This window comes from Moschus berezovskii, chromosome 8 (assembly GCF_049115385.1).
Source record: "Moschus berezovskii isolate FMDL1 chromosome 8, NW_MosBer_1.0, whole genome shotgun sequence".
Taxonomy (NCBI): Eukaryota; Metazoa; Chordata; class Mammalia; order Artiodactyla; family Moschidae; genus Moschus; species Moschus berezovskii.
This window is the reverse complement of record NC_142467.1, coordinates 60,116,702-60,142,201: the sequence shown is the minus strand read 5'-3', so window position 1 is coordinate 60,142,201 and position 25,500 is coordinate 60,116,702. Positions and strand designations below refer to the sequence as shown.

Genomic DNA, 25,500 nt, shown 5'->3' with positions numbered 1-25,500 from the left:
AAAACTATTGGAGGTGATGGAATTCCAGTTGAGCTATTTCAAATCCTAAAAGATGATGCTGTTAAAATGCTACACTCAATATGTCAGCAAATCTGTCCAGTAGACATGTACAGATAGGAGTGTTAGACTGTAAAGAAGGCTGAGCACAGAAGAATTGATGCTTTCAGATTTGTGGTGCTGAAGAAGACACTTAAGAGTCCGTTGAACAGCAAGGCGATCAAACCAGTCTATCCCAAAGGAAATTAGACCTGAATATTCATTGGAAGGGCTCATGCTGATTTTGAAGCCCCAGTACTTTCTTTGGCCACCAGATGTGAGGAGCCAACTCATTGGAAAAGACCCTGATACTCGGAAAGATTGAAGGTAAAATGAGAAGTGGGTGGCAGAGGATGAAGTGGTTAGGTAGCATCACTGACTCAAGGACATGAACTTGAGCAAATTCCAGGAGATAGTGAAGGACAGGAAGCCTAGTGTGCTGTAGTCCGTGGGGTTGCAAAGTCAGGCATGACTTAGCGACTCAACAACAACAATACATCATTAGCAAAAAAACATAAAGTGAGAAACACACATTAAAATGATGTTTAACATAACCACATTCATATAAGAATGTATTCCAATATCAAATGGCAGAGTTCAACAATGGAACAGCAATTACTTCTGCACCAATAAAATATCTACAAAAATGATCATATTGTCTCATTTTCTAACACATAACTCAGACAGAAATTCTGTTTAATCAATAACATAAATCCTACCTTTATCAAAATTGAGAGAAAACATGCTCTAATTGGAAATAATGTAATCAGAAAGAATGTGGAATGACCTTTAGTAGTGGATATCAGTTTACTCACCATCAGGGAACTCAAAGCAAAACAAAACAAAAAGACATCAGAGAACTCATACTGGTGAAAACACAATGACTGTGAGAAGATGTTTAAATTTAAGTCATGTGAGAAGATGTTTAAATTTAAGTCAGTCAGTCCTTACCATACCATAGAGAATTCATACTGGTTAGAAATTTACTTTTTTTTTCTTTTTCATTTTGATACGTTGGATTTTATTACCTTTTAAAATTGTACAAATAGCGCATGTGCATGAGTTAAAAAAACATAAGGGAAATGTAGGAAGTTAAAAAAGAAATACAAAAGAAATTCGAAACATGGGACAAAAAAATTCCATTCTGCAAATCAAAATAAAAATATATTTTGCATACTAAAAGAGTGTTATTCCAATATATTAAGAAGTCTTTTTGATTAGGAACACAGCACAAGACTTTCTGCAACTATTCATTGACAGATCAGATCCAGTCTCACTGAATATAGGGTGGACCATGACATTATCTTACCAGCCACAGGCAGGTGACATAAATGGATGTGGGTATGGTATCATGTCTGTGAGGTATTAAAATAAATAAATTCTTTATTAGCCATTCAATAATGTCAGCAGTGAATGTCACCATTTCAACCTTCAATAGGGAGACCCTATCTCCAGTTCCTTTTTCTTTCTGGTGACTTTCAATGAAGGTTTTTCACATTTAACAAAAGTCTTACTCATAGTTCTAAAAGTGGTTTTTCACTGTCCTGATTTTCTTCAGCTTCATTTTCAGATCCTGCTTCAGATTCCGGAGGAGAATAAAACTGAACATCAGAAAGACCCTCAGGTATCAGCGCCGCCCTCTCCGAGGCATCCCGAACTATCAAGAGTCTGTTTTCTTTTTCTGCTTCTTGAGGTAACACTTTGAAGTCCGGGAACCATGTCTCGATCCAGGCAAGGATGAAGGAAATGATGGGCAGCACATAGCCAAAAGCCCCTTGTGAGAAAAGCTTTGAGAGGATCACTTTTGCTAATAAAAAGGCACTGGTCACTGCTGTTGTCAATGCTATGGCCCACCAGTGGCGCAGTCTGCACACCGCATATGCAAGTATTAACCCTTTAAATCAAAAAACTGCCAAAAGAAATATATCAAAATAAGAAGAGTAGTAGTCATACTGCACCACCTCTTTCTCTAATGTGTTCTCAATGCCTCAATGTGAATCATTTAACTCTATTAACCACAGTAATGTTACAAATAAGAGGTCAAAGGTGACAAACAAACAGAAAGTCCTCCTGACATCAGATATGCCTTTCTTCTCCCTTCCTTCATAGGACTCGATCCTGGCCATGAACTGCGTGGGGTTGATGGAGTGGATGTCGCACACAGAAGCGTGTGAGCTCTGACTCCCCATAAGAGTATTCTCCATGTCTTCTGGCAGGGGGTTCATCCTGCAGGAGGGTTAAAGGAGCCTCTCTCCAACTTCACCATCCCTCGAGGGAAGAGATCTCATCGGGTGGTTCTGGGCCAGCCGCCCCAGGCTGGCCAGGAGAACGTGGCTCTGTGGCTACACCCGGCAGTCTCCCAGAAATTTACTAATGTTAAGAATGTGAAGGCTTCCCTGGTGGTTCAGTGGCGGAATGTCCACCTGCCAATGCAGGAGATATTGGTTTGATCCCTGGTCTGGAAGAATCCCACATGCCACAGAGCAACTAAGCCCATGTGCCACAACTATAGAGACTGTGCTCTAGAGCCTGGGATCTGAAACTACTTAGCCAACTCACCACAACTACTGAAGCCCACATGCCCTAGAGCCTGTGCTCCACAAGAGAAGTCACCACAATGAGCACCCCATGCACCAAAACTAGAGAGTAGCCCCAACACACCTAAAGAAAAGCCTGCAAATCAATGAAGACCCAGCACAGCCAAAATAAATAAATAAAATTTAAAAAGAAGAATATGTGAAAGCCATTATTTGTGTGGATAATATAGTCAACACCAGAGAATCCATACTGATAGAAAATCTTGTGAATATAAGGAATGTAGGAAGTTGTTTAGAACTAACTGAGTTCTTTTGTAAACCAGAGAATTCATACTGGTGATAAACTTTATGACCATTAGTAATGTGGGGAAGCCTTTCTTATGTGCACACAAATTACTTAACATTGGTAATTTATACTGATGAGAAACCAATGAATGTAAGAAATATGGAAGGATATTTAGACTTAATGCAGTCTTTACCATGTATTAGAGAATTCATACTGGTGAGATGCTTTATGAATATTAGAAATGTGATAAGGCCTTCATTCTGTGTGGATAATTTGTCCACATTAGAATATTCATACAGGTGAAAAATCATAGGAATATAAAGAATGTGGGAAGGTCTACAGACTTGATTGCATTCTTTCCTCAAGGCAGAGAATTCATACTGGTGATAAATTTTTTGAATGTAAGGAGTGAAGGAAAGCCTTTATGTGTGGACAAATTACTCACCATCAGAGAATTCATACAGGTGAGAAACCACAGGAATATAAAAGAAAGACTTTAGACTGAACTGAGTTCACTCTTTAAGTGAGAATTCATGCTGATGATAATCTGTATGAATGTAAGAAATGAGAGAACGTCATTATTGTGTCTGTACAAGTGACTTAATATGAGAGAATTCATACTGGTGAGATACCTGATTAATATAAGAAATGTGTAAAACTGTTGCTGGGAATATAAACTGATACAGCCACTATGGAAGACAATATGGAGATTCCTTAAAAAACTAGGAATAAAACTACCATATAACCCCAAAATCCCATTACTGGGCATAAACCCTGAGTAAACCATAAAGAAAAAGATACATGTACCCCAATGTTCATTGCAGCACTAATTACAATAGTTAAGACAGGGAATCAACCTAAATGTTCATATAATGGAACATTACTCAGCCAAAAAAAGGAATGCATTTGAGTCAGTGCTAATGAGGCAGATGAACATAGAGCCTATTATACAGAGAGAAGTAAGTAGAAATAGAAAACAAATATCATGTATTAATGCATATATATGGAATCTAGAAAGATGGTACTGATGAACTTATTTGCAGGGCAGCAGTGGAGACGCAGACATACAGAACAAACTTATGGACATGGGGAGGGGAGGAGAGGATGGGACAAATGGAGAGAGTAGCATGGAAACATATACCCTACTGTTTGTAAAATATATAGCCAGTGGGAATTTGCTGTATGACTCAAGGAACTCAAAATGAGGCTCTGCGACAACCTAGAGGTGTGGAATGGAGTGGGAGGTGGGAGGGAGGCTCAGGAGGGAGGGGATATATGTGTACCTATAGCTGATACATGCCGATGTATGGCAGAAACCAGCACAATATTGTAAAGCAATTATTCTTCAATTAAAAATAAATTGTTTTTAAAATGTGCAAAGACAACCCACAGAGTGGGAAAATATATTTACAAACAGTTGACTGGCAAGTGATTAATCTCCAAAATTTACAAACAGATTATGTAGCTCAATATCAAAAAACCAAACAACCCAATCAAAAAATGGGCAGAAAATCTAAATAGATATTTCTCTAGAGAAGACATACAGATGGCCAAGAAATGAAAAGATGCTCAGCATCAGTAATTATTAGAGGCAAACCAAAATTATAATCAGATATCACCTCACAAGAGTCAGAATGGCCATTATTAAAAAGTCTACAAACAATAAATTCTAGAGAAAGTGTGGAGAAAAGGGGACTCTCCTTCACTGTTGGTGGGAATGTAAATTGGTAGAGCTGCTACAGAGAATAGTATGGAGGTTCCTCAAAAAACTAAAAATGGACCTAGCATATGATCCAACAATCTCATTCCTGGCATATACCTAGAGAAAAACGTGTTTCAAAAGCATACATGCATCCCAACATTCATTTTAGCACTGTTCACAATAACCAAGATATGGAAGCAACCTAAATGTTCATCGACAGACTGATGGATAAAGAAGATATGGTACATATATACAATGGAATAGTTAAAGTGAAAGTCGCTCAGTAATGTCTGACTCTTTGCAATTCCATGGAATTCTCCAGGCCAGAACACTGGAGTGGGTAGCCTTTCCCTTCTCCTGGGGATCTTCCCCAACCCTGGGATCAAATCCAGCTCTCCTGCATTGCAGGCAGATTCTTTACCAGCTGAGCCAAAAGGGAAGTCCAAGAATAGCGGAGTGGGCAGCCTATCCCTTCTCCAGTGGATCTTCCCGACCCAGGAATTGAACCAGGGTCTCCTGCATTGCCACTCCAGTACTCTTGCCTAGAAAATCGCATGGACAGAGGAGCCTGGTGGGCTGCAGTCCATGGGGTCGCTACTAGTCGGACACGACTGAGCGACTTCACTTTCATTTTTCACTTTCCACTTTCACATGTTGGAGAAGGAAATGGCAACCCACTCCAGTGTTCTTGCCTGGAAAATCCCAGGGACGGCGGAGCCTGGTCGGCTGCCGTCTATGGGGTCGCACAGAGTCGGACACGACTGAAGTGACTTAGCAGCAGCAGCAGCAGCTCCTGAATTGCAGGCAGATTCTTTACCAACTGAGCTATCAGGGAAGCCCACAATGGAATATTACTCAGCTGTAAAAAGAGTAAAATAATTCCATCTACAGCAACATGGATGGACCTGCAGATTTTCGTACTAAGTTAATCAGACACAGAAAGACAAATGTAACATGACACTGCTTATATGCAGAATGTAAAAAAAAAATGATACGAATGAACTTATTTGCAAAACAAAGACTTATAGACTTAGAAAACAAACTTATAGTTACCAAAAGGGAAAGGTGTGGGAGGGGAGGGATAAATTGGGAGTTTGGAATTAACATATACACTCTACTACATATAAAATAGGTATGCTAAAAAATAAAAATAGGTAAGCAATAAGGATCTACTGTATAGTGCAGGGAACTCTACTCAATATTCTGTAATAACCTAAATGGGAAAATAATTTGAAAAAGAATATAAGTATATACACACAACACTGGAAGTCAACTATACTTCAATATAGCATACAAATTTGAAAAAACGTGGAAAGATGTTTAGACTTAATTCAGTCCTTACTATATGTTAGAGAACTCATACTGCTGAGAAGCTTTATGACTATAAAATACTTAATAAAGTCTTTACTGTGCATGAACAACTTACTTAATACCAGTTTATTAATATTGGCCAAAAGATCATGTGTGTAGTCAAAATGGGAAAACTATAGCTTCCCTGGTGGCTCAGAGGTTAACGCGTCTGCCTCCAATGCGGGAGACCCGGGTTCGATCCCTGGGTCGGGAAGATCCCCTGGAGAAGGAAATGGTAACCCACTCCAGTATTCTTGCCTGGAGAATCCCATGGATGGAGAAGCCTGGTAGGCTACAGTCCACGGGGTCGCAAAGAGTCGGACACGACTGAGCGACAGAACAGAACAGAACAGAACATTAGCATGCATCAACAGGTTCCTTGATAATATTCATATTGACAAGAAGCTCTTTGAATATAAGGAATGTGTGAAAACTTTTAGATATAGTTCAATTCTTAATACATGTTGGTGAATTTATACTGGTATGAATTATTATGAATATATGGAATGTGAGAAAGCCTTTAATCAAAGAAAACATACTGATATGCAAAAGAGAATTCATAATGATGAATATTCTATAAATATAAAATATGTGGCAAAGCCTAAAATAGTGGCTATCAGATTACTTAATTTCAGTGAATTCATACTGGGGAGAGACTCTATGAATGCATGGTATGTGGGAAGACCTTTATTCATCTTAGAAATCTTAGTTTTCATCAAGTAATTCATTCTGGTAAAAACAAATTTTAGGAACTTAGGAAGAACTTTAGGCAACACTTACATCTTTCTCAGTTTGGGAGAATTCATAATATAATTTAATTAACAAAGAAAGCCTTCACTTTTTATACTTCTGTTTGTAGATAATCAGAATATCTATTCCAGAAACAAAATGGGTAGTGTAGAAACTCTGTATGCTAATTTATGTTCATATGTCTTTTACTGGTGCAGTTTTACCAGGTATAATTTGGAATTATAATAGTTACTTTGGAGAAAGTACATTTTGAGGCACAAAGGAAATAATATTTCTACTTCCCAGTGGAGTTCTTTATTTAATTTCTGTGAGGGCTCTTCCACCTTGAAACTGGACTTTAAAATTGCCTGACATAATAATTACTTAAAGCAAATTAAAATCATGAGAAAGTTAGAAATGCCTTATTTGTAGATCCACTAAAGCCCATTACATTCCCCTCCATATCTTTTCTACTTTTCCCTTATCCATCTTCCACTTCCAGGACTTTGTTCAATTTTCATTGATTCCTTTTTACTCCTTATCCTTTTCCTCAACTCACAAAACCCTCATTAATGTATCTTAAATTTTATGTTCTCACTTGGGAAAGACTTCAACATGTAGCCATGTTTGGATTTCTGTGTTTGGATTTTCCATAGCCCCAAATAAAAAAGAATAATGTTTATTAAGATGATCATGTGGTTTTGTCTTTTACTGATTTAGAGTATTGCACTAAATAGATTTTCAGATGATGAAACAACCTTGCATTACTGGGATAAATCACCATTAGTCATGATGCTTTATCTTTTCAAAATTTTGCTGGATTCAATGTGCTAGTATTTTGTTGAGTAGTTTTGTCTATATTCATAAGAGATATGAATGGGTTTTTAAAAATTTTTATGTATTTATTTGGCTGCACTGGATCTTAGTTGCGACTTGTGGGATCTTTGATCTTTGTTGTGGCAGGTGAAATCTTTGGTTGCTGCATGCAAACTCTTAGTTGTGACATGTGGGATCTAGTTCCATGACCACAGGTCAAACCCAGGCCCCCTGCATTGGGAGCACAGAGCCTTATTAGTCACTGGACCACCAGGGAAGTCTCTATACGTTCTTTTTTTTTTTTTTCTTGTAATATCTTGTCTGCTTTTACTATCAGTGGCGTCATAGAATGAGTTGAGAAATATTCCTTCTTTTTCTATTCTTTGGCAGGTGTGATGCAAAACCTCTATTAAATGACTATCTGGTCCTGGGATTTTCCTTGTGGAAAGTTATTATTTTTCTTTTTATGACTAACTCAATCGCTTCACTTGTTATAGGTCTATTCAGATTTTTATATTTTTTCTATAATCAATTTTGGTAGTTTGTGTCTTTCTAGGAATTTTTCCATTTCATCTACATTATCTAATTTGTTGGTCCACGTTTGTTCACAATATACCCTTATCATATATGATTCTTATTTCTACAAGGTCAGTAGTCATGTTCTTTCTCTCAGTTCCAATTAGAGTAATTTTATTCCTTTTCTTTTTGTCAGTCTAGTTAAAGTTTGTCAATCTTACTGATCTTTTTAAAGAACTTTTAGTTTTATTGATATTTTATTTATTCTGTACTTTAGTTCATCAATATCTATTATGTCTTACTATTTATGTCCTTCTGGTTGATTTAGGTTTAGTTTGCTCTTCTTTTTTTCCCCTACAGTGTCTTAAGGTAAAAGTTTAATTTATTAATTTAAGATCATTCTTCTTTTTGAACTTACAGTTGTAAATTTCCCTTGAAGCACTTGTCTCCCATTAAGGTTTGGTGTGTTGTGCTGTATTTTTATTTACCTCAAACTATTTTTTAAATGTTTATTCCTTTGATGATTGGTCATTTAGTAATGAGTTATTTAATTTTTACATATTTTTTGCATTTCCCAATTTTTTTTCTGTTATTAATTTCTAATTTCCATTAAAGGGGAACACCCTTTAGTGAGTTATTTTTTTAAATATATTGAAACTTGCTTTATGTCTCGGTTATGGTCTATCCTGGAGACTGTTTCACGTGTACTGGAGTACATTTGGAGTACATTGTACTTGAGTACATTTGAGTACCTTGAGTGTATATTTTACTGATGGAGTTTTCTGTAGAAGTCTGTTGTATCTAGTTTCTAGAATCTAGTTTCTACAGACAGTTATTCAAGTCTTCTGTTTCCTTGTTGATCTTATGCATGGTTATTTCATACAGGATTGATAGTGGAGTATTGAAATCTCCGTTATGGAATTATAATGTCTTAATGTTTGTTTCTTTAGATTTATTCTACTTGGAGTTCCTTGAGTTTATTGGATTTGTAGATACATGTGTGAACTTTGTTGCTCAGTCATGTCTGACTCCTTACGACCCCATGAATGGTAGCCTGTCAGACTCCTCTGTCCATGGAATTTTTCAGGCAAGAATACTGGAGCAGGTTGCCATATCCTACTCCGGGGATCTTCCTGATCCAGGGATTGAACCCATATCTCTTGCATCTCTTGCATTGGCAGCCACATGGGAAGCCAGTGTAGTTTTAAAATAATCTTTCTACTCATTTCTCTTTCTCTTCTCACTCTTGGGCTCCAATAATGTATATATTCTAATTCTTGGTGTCCCATGAGTCCCTTAGGGCTCCAGTTACTTTTCTTCAATCTTTTTTCTTTCTGTTCCTCAAACATTTCCATTGTCCTACCTTCCAAGTTTGCTGATTCTTTATTCTGCCTACTAGTTTTGGCCGTTGAACTACTCTGGTGAATTTTTCACTTCAGTTATTGAAAATATTTTCATGTGTTTCTTTGACATTTTTGGTGAAATGTTTCTTCATGTCTTTTGTCAAGGTTCTAATTGGGCTATTCACTTTTTTACAGTTGAATTTCGTTTTTTCATTATACATTCTAGATATGAGTTCTTTGTCAGTTTTATGTGGTTGAAGACAATTTCTCCAAAATTTTAGCTTTTATTCCCATACCCTAAATATGGTATTTCACAGAGTAAACTTTCTTAAATTTGATGAAGTTCAATTTATCAAAATTTTCCTTTTACAGACTATGCTTTTGCTATCAGGTCTAAGGATTCTTTCCTTACCCTTAGATCTTAAAGATTTTCTCCTATTTTTGGTAAAAGTTTTAGAGTTTTATGTTTTATTTTTATGATAATGATCCATTTTTAATTGATTTTAATGTAAGATATGAGACTCACGTGGGTCTTTTTATTTGTTTTTTGTTTTTCCTAACAAAGTCATGCTCAAAATTCTCCAAGCCAGGCTTCAGCAATATGTGAACCATGAACTCCCAGATGTTCAAGCAGGTTTTAGAAAAGGCAGAGGCACCAGAGATCAAATTGCCAACATCCGCTGGATCATGGAGAAAGCAAGAGAGTTCCAAAAAAATATCTATTTCTGCTTCATTGACTATGCCAAAGCCTTTGACTGTGTGGATCACAATAAACTGTGGAACATTCTGAAAGAGATGGGAATACCAGACCACCTGACCCGCCTCTTGAGAAACCTGTATGCAGGCCAGGAAGCAACAGTCAGAACTGTACATGGAACAACAGACTGGTTCCAAATAGGAAAAGGAGTACGTCAAGGCTGTATATTGTCACCTTGCTTATTTAACTTCTATGCAGAGTACATCATGAGGAACGCTGGGCTGGAAGAAGCACAAGCTGGAATCAAGATTGCTGGGAGAAATAGCAATAACCCCAGATATGCAGATGACACCACCCTTATGGAAGAAAGTGAAGAGGAACTCAAAAGACTCTTGATGAAAGTGAAAGAGGAGAGTGAAAAGGTTGGCTTGAAGCTCAACATTCAGAAAACAAAGATCATGGCATCTGGTCCCATCACTTCATGGGAAATAGATGGAAAAACAGTGGAAACAGTGTCAGACTTTATTTTTTTGGCTCCAAAATCACTGCAGATGCTGATTGCAGCCATGAAATTAAAAGACGCTTACTCCTTGGAAGGAAAGTTATGACCAACCTTGATAGTATATTAAAAAGCAGAGACATTACTTTGCCAACCAAGGTCCGTCTAGTCAAGGCTATGGTTTTTCCCGTGGTCATGTATGGATGTGAGAGTTGGACTGTGAAAAAAGCTGATCACCGAAGAATTGATGCTTTTGAACTGTGGTGCTGGAGAAGACTCTTGAGAGTCCCTTGGACCACAAGGAGATACAACCAGTCCATTCTAGGCGAGATCAATCCTGGGGGTTCATTGGAAGGACTGATGCCAAAGTTGAAACTGCAATACTTTGGCCACCTCATGTGACGAGTTGACTCACTGGAAAAGACTCTGATGCTGGGAAAGGTTGGGGGCAGGAGGAGAAGGGGATGACAGAGAATGAGATGGCTGGATGGCATCACCGACTCTGTGGACATGAGTTTGAGTGAACTCCGGGAGTTGGTGATGGACAGGGAGGCCTGGCGTGCTGTGATTCATGGGGTCACAGAGAGTCGGACATGACTGAGCAACTGAGCTGAACTGAACAAAGTCCAATTGCTGTAACAGTATTTGCTAGAAAATCTGTCTTTCTTGCATTTAATTGCTTATGCATCTTTGACAAATTCAGTTAATTCAGGACATTTGAGTGGGTCTATTTTTGGATTATTTATTTTGTTCCATAGATTGATCTACCTGTCTATTTATGTACCAATAATACAGACTTGATTTCTGCAGCTGTATAACTCTTAAAATAGGATATACTGGTTCCTTCTAATTTTTACTGTTTTAAAAAATTGCTTGAGGTATTATATTTCCTCTACGATTCCATATAATCTTGTCTATGTCTATAGAAAATCTTGTTGAGGTTTTGGGAGAAATTGTGCTAAATTCATATGATAATTCAGGGAAAAGTAACATCTCCCCATGGCATATTGAGTCATCCAATTCATGAACATAATAGAAATTCCTGCTTATTTAGATATTCTTCCATTTCTTTCATCAGTGTTTTGTTGTTTTCAGAATATTGTAGACATTTACACCTAAGTATCTTTTTTGAACTTATGTAAGTAGTACTGTATTTTAAATTTAATTTTAATATGTATATTTTCATTGTTAGTATATGGAAATATATTCATTTTTGTATGTTTGTTTTCTGTGACATTGCTGAACTCACTTTTCTAGGAGGTTTTTTAAAATTCTTTGAGGTTTTAATGTATACAGCTGTGCTATCTGTAATTAGGTGCAGCTTTGTTTTTCTCATCCATATGCCTCTTATTTCCTTTCCTTGATTTACTGCATGGAGTAGAACTTCCTGCTGCTGCTGCTAAGTCGCTTTCAATCGTGTCCGACTGTGCGACCCCATAGACGGCAGCCCACCAGTCTCCCCCGTCCCTGGGATTCTCCAGGCAAGAATACTGGAGTGGGTTGCCATTTCCTTCTCCAATGCATGAAAGTGAAAAGTGAAAATGAAGTAGCTCAGTCGTGTCCGACTCTTCGCGACCCCATGGACTGCAGCCTATCAGGCTCCTCTGTCCATGGGATTTTCCAGGCAAGAGTACTGGAGTGGGGTGCCATCGCCTTCTCCGAGAACTTCCTGCACTGTGTTAAAAAGAGTAGCATTTGGCCTTGTTTCCAATCAGAGATTGACACATTCAGTTCTTCACAATTAGGTATAATGTTTTCTGGAATCAAGATTGCTGGGAGAAATATCAGTAACCTCAGATATGCAGATGACACCACCCTTATGGCAGAAAGTGAAGAGGAACTCAAGAGCCTGTTCATGAAAGTGAAAGAGGAGAGTGAAAAGCTGACTTAAAATTCAATATTTAAAAAATGAAGATCATGGCATCCAGTCCCATCACTTCATGGCAAATAGAAGGGGAAACAGTGGAAACTTTGACAGACTTTCTTTTCTTGGGCTCCAAAATCACTTTGGATGGTGACTGCAGCCATGAAATTAAAAGACTCTTGTTCCTTGGAAAAAAGCTGTAAGACATCTAGACAGCATATTAAAAAGCAGATACATTACTTTGCTGACAAAGGAGCATCTAGTGAAAGCTATGGTTTTTGCAGTAGTCATGTATGGATGTGAGAGTTGGACCATAGAGAAAGCCGAGTGCCGAAGAATTGATGCTTTGGAACTGTGGTGTTGGAGAAGACTCTTGAGGGTCCCTTGGACTGCAAGGAGATCAAATCAATCAATCCTAAAGGAAATCAGTCCTGAATATTCATTGGAAGGACTGATGCTGAAGCTGAAGCTCTAGTACTTTGGTTGCCTGATACGAAGAGCTGACTCATTGGAAAAGACCCTGATGTTGGAAAAGATTGAAGACAGGAGGAGAAGGGGACAACAGAGGATGAGATAGTAGGATAGCATCACCGACTTGATGGACATGAGTTTGAGCAAACTCTGGGAGATGGTGATGGACAGGGAAGCCTGGTGTGCTGCAGTCCACAGGGTTGCAAAGAGTCGGATATGACTGAGGGACTGAAATTTCTATAGATTGTCATGGATGCACTTTATCAAGTTGAGAAAGTTCTACATTTTTTGAGGAAAAGTCAGATATAATTTTTATATTTGTTCATGTATAGATAAAGTGTATTTTCCCTCTGGCCTCTTTCAGGATTTTTTAAATTAAACTTTTTATTTTGAGATAATTGTACATTCAAATTTAGTTGTAAGTCATAATACAGAGAGATCTTGTGTACCTTTCACCCAGTTTCCCATGATGATAACATAGAGTAAAACTGTAGTACAATAATAGAATTTTAATTTAATCATCGATTTTCTATAATGTGAAACTGATATGCCTAGATGTAGATATTTTGGCATTTATTCTGCTTGGTGTTATCTGAGCTTCCTGGATCTGTGATTTGATGTCTGAAATTAATTTGGTGGAAATTCTCAGTCATTATTATTTCAAATATTTTTTTCTTTTCTCTCTTTCTTCTCCTAGTACTCTCATTATGTGCATGTTATACTTTTAAAAATTTGGCCTACTGTCCTTTGATTTTATGTTCTGTTTTTTTAATACCTTTTTACTCTTTGCTTATTATTTCTGAGGAGTCTATTGATACATCTTTTAGCTCAGAGATTCTTTCCTCATCCATGTCCAATCGACTAATGAAGATCAAAGTCATCATTAGTCATCAAAGTCATCTTTCATTTCCGTTACATTTTTTATAAAATCTCTAACATTTCTTTTTCGTTCTTCCTTAGGACTTCCATCTCTCTGTTTACATTGCCTGTCTCTTCTGTCCTTATATATTGTCTATTTTATCCATTGAAGTCATTAATGTATTAACCATAGTTGATTTAAATTCCCAACCTGATAATTTCAACATTCCTGTCATGTCTGGTTCTGATGTTTGCTCAGCTCTTCAAATTGTGGAGTTTTCCCCCCCTTTTTGTATACCTCATAGTTTTTTGTTGGTAGCTAGATATAATATTGGAGAAGGAAATGGCAACCCACTCCAGTGTTCTTGCCTGGAGAATCCCAGGGACGGGGGAGCCTGGAGGGCTTCCGTCTAGGGGGTCACATAGAGTCGGACACGACTGAAGTGACTTAGCAGCAGTAGCAGCAGATATAATATACCTGGTAGAAAGAACTGCTATAACTAGCCTAGTCATAATGAGGTGGTGAGGTGTGGGGAGAAGGGAAACATTCTATAGTCCTATGATTAGGTCTCAGTCTTTTAGTGATCTTATGCTTCTGCAGTATGAACTTCACAAGTGTTTCTCATTCCCTCCACCACAGGTCAGACAGGATAGCTAGAATGCCCTGGAATTGGGTACTTTTCTTCTCTCTTATGGAAGGTTAGAGTCTGCTGGAATTGGGTATTTCCTTTCCTTCAGGTCAGTTAGGCTCTGATAATAAACAATAAATAATTAAACTTCCATTAATTAGTTTCCCCTGAGGGAAGGTCTCTTAAGAAGCAAAGAGTACTCTGGGTATTTCACAATGGTTCCTTTCCCCCCTCCCATTGCCAGAAACATGAGGGGATTTTTTTTCTGATATTTACTGTAGGAATCTGGTCAAGCTCTGGGAGATAAATTTCAAAATATTTTTGCCCTCCTTCACCTCAAAATGCTTCCCCCTAGATTTTTCAATTCTGAGACTCATCCACATTGAGCCTCAAGCAATTTATGCATTATAATTCAAATACTCCTGCTACAGCTCTGATTCCCATAGTGGCTTCTGCTCTTGGGTCTCTGTGTCAGTAATCTCTGACTTTCTGTATTTCCCTATTTCTTTTATTTTGGGGGCAGTGGTGTGCCCTATGTCCTCCCTTCTCTTACATATCCAAAAGAGGTTGTTGACTTTTTTCAGTCTGCTAAATTTTTGTTGTTAGAATGCAGTGGTGATTTCAAAGCCTCTTACATTCAGAACTAGAAACTGGAAGTCATTGATAGTGTCTTTTGATAGAAAAATTATTTTTCAACTTTTTTAGAGTCTAATTTGTCTATTTCTTATTTTGTTGCCTATACCACATACAGGGAATCATCACCAAACTGAAAGTCATGAAGCTTTTGCCATGTATTCAGCTAAGTATTTTACAGTTTTAAGTCTTACATTTAGGTCATGGATCTATTTGAGTTAATTTTTGTATATGGTGGTCAGTAAGGGTATATTACTCATGAGGATATCCTGTTTTCCCAGGTGGTGCTAGTGCTAAAGAGCCCACCTGCCAATGCAGGAGACATAAGAGATGTGGGTTTGATCCATGGGTCAAGAAGATCCCCTGGAGGAGGGCATGACAACCCACTCCAGTCTTCTTGCCTGGAGAATCCCATGGACAGAGGAGCCTGGTGGGCTACAGTCCATAGGGTCACAAAGAATCAGATATAATTGAAGCAACTTAGCATATCCTGTTTTCCCAGCACCATTTGTTGAAGACTATTTTTCTTCTCCTTGAATGGTCTTAGCACTTTTGTTGAAAATCGTTTGACCATATATGTAAGAATTTCTTTCTGGATTCTTTTTTTCTTCCCATTGGTCTATGTGTCTGTCTTTATGACAGTGCCACACTGTTTTGATTACTGTAGCTTTGTATTAAGTTTTGAAATCAGGAAGTGTGAGTCTTCTGGCTTTGCTCTTTTTCAGGATTGTTTTGGCTATTTATGGTCCCTTGAGATTCTGTATGTTTCCATATGCATGCTTGCTAAGTCACTTCAGTCATGTCCAACTCTTTACAATGCTATGTACTGCAGTCCACCAGGCTCCTCTGTCCATGGGATTCTCCAGGCAAGAATATTGGAGTGTGTTGCCATGCCCTCCGCAAGGGAATCTTCCTGACCCAGGGATGGAACATGTGTCTCCTACATTTCATGCATTGGCAGGCAGTTTCTTTACCACTAGTGCCACCTGGGAAGCCTATGTTTCCATATGCTGCTGCTGTTGCTAAGTTGTTTCAGTCATGTCTGACTCTTTGTGACCCTATGGACTATAGCCCACCAGGCTCCTCTGTCCATGGGGATTCTCCAGGCAAGAAGACTGGAATGGGTTGCCGTGCCCTCTTTCATGGGATCTTCCCCACCCAGGAATTGAACCCAAACCTCCTGTATTGCAGGCAGATTCTTTACCACTGAGGAAGCTCATGTTTCCATATATTAATTACCAAAAACTAAAGAAGGAAACCATTTTGTCATTACCAGAGAGAAGACAAAAACTGTAAAGAGATAATTTATTTCAAATATGAAGCTTTAAAAAAGCAACATTTTAAAGTAAAGTGAGAGTGACAGGAAAGGTGTAATGCTTTTTCAATGCTATTTTCAAGGAGAGGTGGCCAGGGATGCCAGTTCCTGCTGCTTTCACTTCTGCTCCTTACAGCCTGAGGGACTGGCAGTGGCCAGGTTCATTCTCAGTCCCTGAGGAAGCCAAACACAGCACCTTCCGGGGGTCACATCGCCCAGGACCTGGAGCTGGAGCTGGCAGAGCTGGTGCCATGCCTGTTCTGGGTTGCATGGGGAACTGGTTCCACAGGGAACTTCTGAAGATGAATCTGCAGAATGGCATTTTGTTTGTGAATTCTCAAATCCATTGGGAGAAGCTGTGTGGACAGAGGGCAAAATGTAGTATCCACCTAGAGGTAATCGTGGACAGGCCGCCTTAGGTTTTCCATGTGGATGTGGGGTTGCATGCTTTAATAAAAATCCTCTGGTTTTTGGAGCAAGAGAAACAGGTTCATTTATTTCTGAATCTAGATCGCTAGATTCGCGTTTCCCGATAGAGGGCGCTGCTATCACAGACATTGGTACCAATGCTATTCTAACCCTCAGCTCCAGGGTTTATTTCTCTTTGGGTGTACAGGCACGTGGTGAACTAAGTCACTTTAACCTGAATTGAAGTCTTTGGTTAAGAAGAAACACCGGAACTTCGTTTATTATTGACAGCCACTGGGATGGGAGCAAACCAGAATTAGAAGGTACAGTTTAGCTGCTGATGACAGTGCTTGACACTCCATTGTTTGCCCAGGCTTTGTACACAGTGTACTTATTAGAGACTATAGCAAATGCAACATTAGTGATCACATTAAACACCTGTGACGCTGATGAAGGTGTAAATGGTGAAACTGCCTTTTCCTTTGGCAATGATATCCCTCTTGACATAAAAACAAACAAAAAGCTTCAAAATTGATTCCAGCTCAGGGGAAATTAGGCAATCGGGTAGACTGAATATGAAGGAATGAAACCCTACGAAATTCAGGTAAAAGCAGTTGATAAAGGACGTCCTCCAATATCAAATGACTGCAAGGTTTTAGTGAGTGCTGGATGTAAATGATAATACTCTTTACCAGTCAGAGGACCCTTCCCTCTGCACTGTCATTGCCTTCATCTCCTTGTCCAACTGTGACTGTGGTGTCAATGGGTAGGTGACCTGCAAGCTGGTGTCCACCTAAAAGAATTCATTGGTGCTGGATAGAGCCCTAGACTGTGAAAGCGTGTCAAAATATGTGGTGGTGCTGACCGTAAGGTGCTCACCTTCCCTGTCGACCATGACCAACGTGTTCATGGAGGTGGCCAATGTGAACTGCAACATGCCTGCGCTGCTGCCTCCTGAGCTGGGTGACTGGGCCGCACAGTGAGCCAGCTGGTGGTGGGGTAGGTGAGTGTGGGCCACATGGTGGTGAAGGTGCACACAGTGGATGCAGACTGGGCTATAACACATGGCTGTCTTAAGGACTCGGGGCTACCATGTGTGGCCGTCATACGAGCTGTAGCCAGTGGTGGGTGGCGAGCACAGTGCGTTCCGTGTGGGGCTGTACACTGGCGAGATCCACACGACGCATGCCCTGGACAAGGCGGACGCACTGCGCCTGCTGGTGCTGGTGAAGGACGAGGGTGAGCCGGCGTTGACAGCCATGGCTACCGTGCTAGAGGACAGCAGCCGGACGCCCAAGGCCTCTTTGTGGGCTTCGACGGGCATCGCTGGAGTGGAAATGGTGTTAGTGGATGTGAACGTGTACCTGATCATCGCCATCTGCGCTGTGTCCAGCCTGTTGATATCATGCTGCTGCTGTACAGGGTGCTGTGATGCTCCGTGCTGCCCAGCGAGGGTGCATGTGGTCCACGAAGCCCAAGCTGATGTGCTCCATCACGGTGGGGAGCTGGTCTTACTCTCAGCAGATGAAGCAGAGGGTGGGTGCTCTGGGGAGGGACCACCCAACACCAACCTCATGGCTTTCAGTTCTGTCTTTGTTCAGGTCTGAACATGTTGGGAGGAAATGAACATCCAGAAACAAATTCGGATCTTCCTGGTAATGTAAATTCAACTTCCAAGCTTTAGGTTTAGTTTTTAAAATTTTTAACTTATCTAACCATCTTTTCAAATGTCACTTTAAAAACTGTATTCCAAGTGTTCACTAAAGTCAGAACAAATCTTACTGTTTATTGTAGATGTTTATTCTGTTACATATGGCTGCATCTTGAATGAAACTTGGAATCAAACAAGCACATATAGGGACAAATCATCATATTCCTTGGTTTAAATAGCAGGATACTTTTGAAAGAAATACTGAAGAATTAAGTAGGTTTGAGCATATTTAACATAGGATCTTAATGTAGTCAAATACAGTGACATTTTCAAGTTTATTTATATCTCACAATGAAATGTCAAGCTCTGGACAAAAAACTATAGGCAAATTTTTAGAAACCGTCTGCCTTTATATTTTAAGTTTCAAAGTGGGCAATTTAAAAAATCATTTTAAGCAAAAGTAATTTAAAATATATTTTAGGGTGATATTTTAATTTTTATATTAAAATATACAGTTATATTTTGGTTTCCATTATGGTCCTGATGCCAATGACTTTGAGTTCTCCTGGTTCTAGAAAGCTTGATGTGGAATAATTTTGTTATTATAGGATCATTGACTAGGAAACACTTACTGAGCACCTTCCATTTACTCACAAATGTTCTAAGACACTTTATTTTTATTTCTCTCAACCTTTCCAATAACTTTCTGAAGTGCATACTTTAGTCTCACTTTGTGGATGAAGGTGCTGAGGCTCAGAAAAACTAACTGCAATATTTTTACTCAGTTTCCTCTAAATTACCCAAGGATATCCAAAATTTGCTTGCTCTAATGCACTTCATTGCCTTGTATAAAGTATTTAAAGTAGCTTACAATGGAAGATATTTATAAGAATGATTTTTAAAATCTGTTTAAAAGTCAAAGATCAAGAGAAGAGTTGGAACAATTTATCAAAAAATCAATAATAGCCTGAGTGCAAACCCTAATACTCATCTTCCTAGAAGTAAATACAGAAATATAAAAAAGAATAAAAGGAAATTCTCTATACCAAATTTTCATGAGAGGAAAAAAAACTCCTCTCTTTCTGCTGTAAACTCAAACAGTTGATTACTGATCATTATGTAAGGGTTTAGCAATATACTGAAGAGTATGTTTGATAGCAGTTTTGCAAAGCCAGCTGAAACATATTTGTTAAAAATATTATACTTGCTAGTCACTAAGTCAAGAGCATAATGTTAAATTTTATTTCCTACGTTTAATTCTGAAGTTACACAGCATTAAATGAACATATTTTTGTCTGCAAACATTCAAATAAACATCCAGAAAACAACCTATGAAAGTCTCCTTTTAGAAGCATTCTATAAGAAGTTAGTATAATTTAGTAGTTAAATTTCTAGAGATTTGAACTGATATAGAACTGTTGCTTAGAGTGTTTCAAAAAACAGGTGGTAAGCATGTTTCTGCAACTTTTCAAATATTAATTATCATCCCCCTAGGCTTTTGGCAAAACTCAGCAAAATAATATTAATAATAATAATAATTTTAAAGTCATATTGCCAAGTTTCCAGTTCCTTTAAATGTGAGGTAAACTTTGCAAGATTATAAAGTTGAGAAAGATAAATTGAGTCACAAAAGAATTTCTCTTCCCTAATTCAACCTACCTATGTCCCTATGTCCAGGCTTAGGAATTTCTCTAGGGACACTCAATATATTTACTTTTTTTTTTAATTTATTTTTTTAAATTTTACAATATTATTTTGGTTGGTTTTGCCATACATTGACATGAATTCGCCCCAGGTGTACATGAGTTCCCCCTCCTGAACCCCCTCTCACCTCCCTCCTCCCTTTATCCTCCCTCTGGGTCATCCCCGCACACCAGCCCCGAGTATCCTGTAACATGCATTGACCCTAAACTGCTGATTCGCTTCACACATGACAACATACATGTTTCAATGTCATTCTCTCAAATCATCCCACCCTCACCCTCTCCCACAAAGTCCCAAAGACTGTTCGATACAACTGTGTCTCTTTTGCTGTCTCGTATACAGGGTTATATTTCCATCTTTCTAAATTCCATATATATGTGTTAGTATACTGTATTGGTGCGTTTCTTTCTGTCTTACTTCACTCTGTATAATAGGCTCCAGTTTCATCCATCTCATTAGAACTGATTCAAATGCATTCTTTTTAATGGCTGAGTAATACTCCATTGTGTATATGTACCAAAGCCTTCTTATCCATTCGTCTGCAGATGGACATCTAGGTTGCTTCCATGTCCTGGCTATTATAAACAGTGCTGCAATGAACATTGGAGTACATGTGTCTCTTTCAATTCTGGTTTCCTCGGTGTGTATGCCCAGAAGTGCGATTGCTGGATCATATGGCAGTTCTATTTCCAGTTTTTTGAGGAATCTCCACACTGTTCTCCAAAGTGGCTGTACTAGTTTGCATTCCCACCAACAGTGTAAGAGAGTTCCCTTCTCTCCACACCCTCTCCAGAATTTATTGCATGTAGACTTTTGGATAGTAGCCATTCTGACTAGTGTGAAATGGTATCTCATTGTGGTTTTGATTTGCATTTCTCTGATTATGAGGGATGTTGAGCATTTTTTCATGTGTTTGTTAGCCATCTTTATGTCTTCTTCGGAGAAGTGTCTGTTTAGTTCTTTGGCCCATTTTTTGATTGGGTCATTTATTTTTCTGGAATTGAGCTGCAGGAGCTGCTTATATATTTTGGAGATTAATCCTTTATCAGTTGCTTCATTTGCTATTATTTTCTCCCATTCTGAAGGCTGTCTTTTCACCTTACTTATAGTTTCCTTTGCTGTGCAGAAGCTTTTGATTTTAATTAGGTCCCATTCGTTTATTTTTGCTTTTATTTCCAATATTCTGGGAGGTGGGTCTTGGAGGATCCTGCTGTGATTTATGTCGGAGAGTGTTTTGCCTATGTTCTCCTCTAGGAGTTTTACAGTTTCTGGCCTTACATTTAGCTCTCTAATCCATTTTGAGTTTATTTTGGTGTATGGTGTTAGGAAGTGTTCTAGTTTCATTCTTTTACAAGTGGCTGACCAGTTTTCCCAGCACCACTTGTTAAAGAGACTGTCTTTTCTCCATTGTATATTCTTGCCTCCTTTGTCAAAGATAAGGTGTCCATAGGTGCGTGGATTTATCTCTGGGCTTTCTATTTTGTTCCATTGATCTATATTTCTGTCTTTATGCCAGTACCATACTGTCTTGATGACTGTGGCTTTGTAGTAGAGCCTGAAGTCTGGCAGGTTAATTCCCCCAGTTCCATTCTTCTTCCTCAAGATTGCTTTGGCTATTCGAGGTTTTTTGTATTTCCATACAAATTGTGAGATTATTTGTTCTAGTTCTGTGAAAAATATTGTTGGTAGCTTGATAGGGATTGCATTGAATGTATAAATTACTTTGGGTAGTATACTCATTTTTACAATATTTATTCTTCCAATCCACGAACACGGTATATTTCTCCATCTATTAGTGTCCTCTTTGATTGCTTTCAGTAGTGTTTTATAGTTTTCTATGTACAAGTCTTTTGTTTCCTTAGGTAGATATATTCCTAAGTATTTAATTCTTTTCGTTGCAACAGTGAATGGAATAGTTTCCTTAATTTCTCTTTCTATTTTCTCATTATTAGTGTATAGGAATGCAAGGGATTTCTGTGTGTTGATTTTATATCCTGCAACTTTACTGTAATCACTGATTAGCTCTAGTAGTTTTCTGGTAGAGTCTTTAGGGTTTTCTGTGTAGAGGATCATGTCATCAGCGAACAGTGAAAGCTTTACTTCTTCTTTTCCAATTTGTATTCCTTTTATGTCTTTTTCTGCTCTGATTGCTGTGGCCAAAACTTCCAGAACTATGTTGAAGAGTAGTGGTGAGAGTGGGCACCCTTGTCTTGTTCCTGACTTTAGGGGAAATGCTTTCAGTTTTTCACCATTGAGGATAATGTTTGCTGTGGGTTTGTCATATATAGCTTTTATTATGTTGAGGTATGTCCCTTCTATTCCCACTTTCTGGAGGGTTTTTATCATAAATGGATGTTGAATTTTGTCGAAGGCTTTCTCTGCATCTATTGAGATAATCATATGATTTTTATTTTTCAGTTTGTTAATGTGGTGTATTACGTTGATTGATTTGCGGATATTGAAGAATCCTTGCATTCCTGGGATAAAGCCCACTTGGTCATGATGTATGATCTTCTTAATGTGTTGTTGGATTCTGATTGCTAGAATTTTGTTAAGGATTTTTGCATCTATGTTCATCAGTGATATTGGCCTGTAGTTTTCTTTTTTTGTGGGATCTTTACCAGGTTTTGGGATTAGGGTGATGGTGGCCTCATAGAATGAGTTTGGAAGTTTCCCTTCCTCAGCTATTTTCTGGAAGAGTTTGAGTAGAATAGGTGTTAGCTCTTCTCTAAATTTTTGGTAGAATTCAGCTGTGAAGCCGTCTGGACCTGGGCTTTTGTTTGCTGGGAGATTTTTGATTACAGTTTCAATTTCCGTGCTTGTGGTGGGTTTGTTCAGATTTTCTATTTCTTCCTGGTTCAGTTTTGGAAAGTTGTACTTTTCTAGGAATTTGTCCATTTCTTCCAGGTTATTCATTTTATTGCCATATAATTGCTGATAGTATTCTCTAATAATCCTTTGTATTTCTGTCAATATATTTACTGATGGATCCATTCCACAAGCACAAATGGAAAGCCTACTGCATACTAAGTCCTGCTGTAGAAACTAGGGACCTATAAAGAGTGAAACAAGATAGGTGAGGTCCCTGACTTCAAGGTGATCACACTGTAACTTATTTAAAAGTCATAATTGTTTTATGAAAAGACTTGGATTTGGTGTAATATTGCCTTTTCAGTTTTCTTTGTCTAAACAAATTGTCTTATAAAGGAGAATCTCATTTTATTAATAACTTTTTAAAAACAGGCAATATAATGCTGACTGCTACTAGTCGTAGTTAATATTCTTGTGCCATTCAGAATCTTTGTGCCAACTATCAACAGTTTTGTCTTCCTTTATAAGATTTCTTCCATGAAATGTATTCTTTCCTTTCTTCTTCTTTATTAAGATGACCCAGTTGCCTTATTTTTCTACTTTTCCACCATTCTTTGCTATCATTAACGTGTTATATAGATTTATGGGAAAGTTTATTTTTTGGCACATATTTCATGGTATGTTTACAATTCAAATTAGTCATTCATTTGGGAAATGTATTATCTTAAAATGGTAATATCTTCAAAAGGTAAAGTTATATATGTTGAGATCTCATCAGATATGGCGGGCTACAGTTCATAGAGTTGCAAAGAATTGGACACAACTGAAGCAACTTAGGATGGGTTAATATTAATTATCCATTAAAGCTGGCAGCTTCACACCTTTGTCATCTATCTGAAAAAACTAGACAGAGATCATTGTGCTGTTAATACTTTTTATTCTCATTTTTCTATGAAGGCTCCAAAAATCATCCCAGTGGAAACAAAACCTATCATAGCTTTCAGTAAAATATTGGTAAAACATACCTTATTATCATTTGATTATTCAATTTCAGTAATGAATTTCAATTTCATAACTATGATTTTAGGATACTTTCAAGTTACCTTGGTATGATTATAACAATGTAATTTAATTTGTAGGGGAATACTACAAATTAGCATTGTCTAAAATATAAGGAATAATACCTAAGAAGACTATTTCTTGATATGTTCCTTCGTTTTCAGAAAACTTCCTTTCTAAGATTAGAACTGTGATTCTATTTTCTAGTATTTGTTGTTCAGTTGCTAAGTCGTGTCTGACTATTTGTGATTCCATGAACTGAAGCATGCCAGGTTTCTCTGTCCTTCACTATTTCCCCGAGTTTGCTCAAACTCATATCTATTGACATGACCATTGACCAAACTCATGACCATTGAGTCAGTGATGCCATACATCTCATCCTCTGTTGCCCCTTCTCTTCCTGCCCTCAATCTTTCCTAGCATCAGGGTCTTTTCCAATGAGTCAGCTCTTTGCATCAGGTGGCCAAAGTATTGGAGCTTCAGCATCAGTCTTTCAAATGAATATCCAGGACTGATTTGCTTTAGGATTGACTGGTTGGATCTCTTTGCAGTCCAAGAGACTCTCAAGAGTCTTCTCCAGCACCACAGTTTGAAAGCATCAATTCTTTGGTGCTCAGCCTTCTTTATGGTCCAACTCTCACATCCATATATGACTACTGGAAAAACCATAGCTTTTACTATATGGACCTTTGTCAGCAAAGTGATGTCTCTGCTTTTTAATAAGCTGTCTAGGTTTGTCATAGCTATTCTTCCAAGGAGCAAGCATCTTTTAATTTCATGGCTGCAGTCATCGTCCACATTGATTTTGGAGCCCAAGAAAATGAAATCTGACACTGTTTCCACATTTTCCTCATCTATTTGCCATGAAGTGATGGGGCCGGATGCCATAATCTTAGATTTTTGAATGTTGAGTTTTAAGCCAGCATTTTTACTATCTTCTTTCAGCTTCATCAAGAAGTTCTTTTTGCTCCTCTTCACTTCCTGCCATTGAAGTGGTATCATCTGCGTATCTGAGGTTGTTGATATTTCTTCTGGCAATCTTGATTCCAGCTTGTGATTCATTCAGCTTAATGTTATTTTCTAGTATGGGCTGTGCTATGCTTAGTCATGTCCAACTCTTTGCGACCCCATGGGTTGTAGCCTGCCAGGCTCCTCTGTCCATGGAGATTCTCCAGGCAAGAATACTGGAGTGAGTTGCCATGCCCTCTTCCAGGAGAATCTTCCCAAACCAGGGATCAAGCCCAGGTCTCCCTCATTGCAGACGAATTCTTTACCATCTGAACCATCAGGGAAGTCCATGAATACTGGAGTGGGTCGCCTATCCCTTTTCCAGGGGATCTTCCCAACCCAAGAATCAAACCAGGGTCTCCTGCATTGCAGGATTCTTTACCAGCTGACCTACCAGGGAAGCCCATTTTCTAGTATAACAGTAAATAATTAGAGAAGTTAGGTATCACTTCAAGTACCTTTGAGACTTATGGTCAGGCAAGAATACAAATAGATGAGAATGAGAAACAGTTGTTTATTTTGGTAGCCACTGTCAATATTTCTGTTTTCCTCCTTCTGGGAACACTGGAGGATTTCAT

The 25,500-nt window shown here is 38.3% G+C and overlaps 3 pseudogenes; 2 read left to right on the top strand and 1 right to left on the bottom strand.

Annotated features, from left to right (window-relative positions):
- Positions 1-1,218: 1,218 nt before the first annotated feature.
- On the bottom strand, positions 1,219-2,507 carry LOC129559076 (STARD3 N-terminal-like protein pseudogene; annotated as a pseudogene).
- A 13,843-nt stretch (positions 2,508-16,350) lies between these two features.
- On the top strand, positions 16,351-16,933 carry LOC148777070 (protocadherin alpha-1-like; annotated as a pseudogene).
- A 649-nt stretch (positions 16,934-17,582) lies between these two features.
- LOC129558937 (protocadherin alpha-4-like) lies at positions 17,583-18,296 on the top strand (annotated as a pseudogene).
- Positions 18,297-25,500: the final 7,204 nt, after the last annotated feature.